The sequence below is a fragment of the Anneissia japonica genome, unplaced genomic scaffold, assembly GCF_011630105.1.
Source record: "Anneissia japonica isolate Jap-2015-1 unplaced genomic scaffold, ASM1163010v1 scaffold1306_len716249_cov185, whole genome shotgun sequence".
Lineage (NCBI taxonomy): Eukaryota > Metazoa > Echinodermata > Crinoidea > Comatulida > Comatulidae > Anneissia > Anneissia japonica.
In genome coordinates this window covers 633,945-634,441 of record NW_022708971.1, presented here as the reverse complement: position 1 = coordinate 634,441, position 497 = coordinate 633,945, and positions in this window count along the sequence as shown.

Sequence of the window (497 nt, the reverse complement as noted above, 5' to 3'; positions counted from 1 at the left end):
GAGACTAATACTGGAGAATAGCCCAAACCAGATATATTTGGAGAAATTCCAGCTTGTTCTAGAAAAGTGAAATATCCATTGATTAACTATAAAACATTTCAGGACACAAAAAACAAACTTTATGGTATACTAAATTAGATCACCAAAAGACTTGTATTGCATATGGTTGGTTTACAATCTGTTACAATTCTAAAGCATCTTTAGAACTAGAGATTCGTTGAAAGACTGCTTTATACAATTACACCATCTATGTTTCTATCTGAGCACTGATATATCATTAATCTACTTGTATAAACCTCATACAGCCTTTGGTATGCTATATATAACGACTGGGCCATTGAGGATTTGTTGGGATTTCAAATTTGATTAAAGCAAACCACATACATACACAAAAATCAATGACAGAAAAAAGGACTATAATTTTTGCAGGTGGAAAATGGCACCGCAAGCAGCTCGAATTTTCGAAGTATATATATATATATATATATATATATATA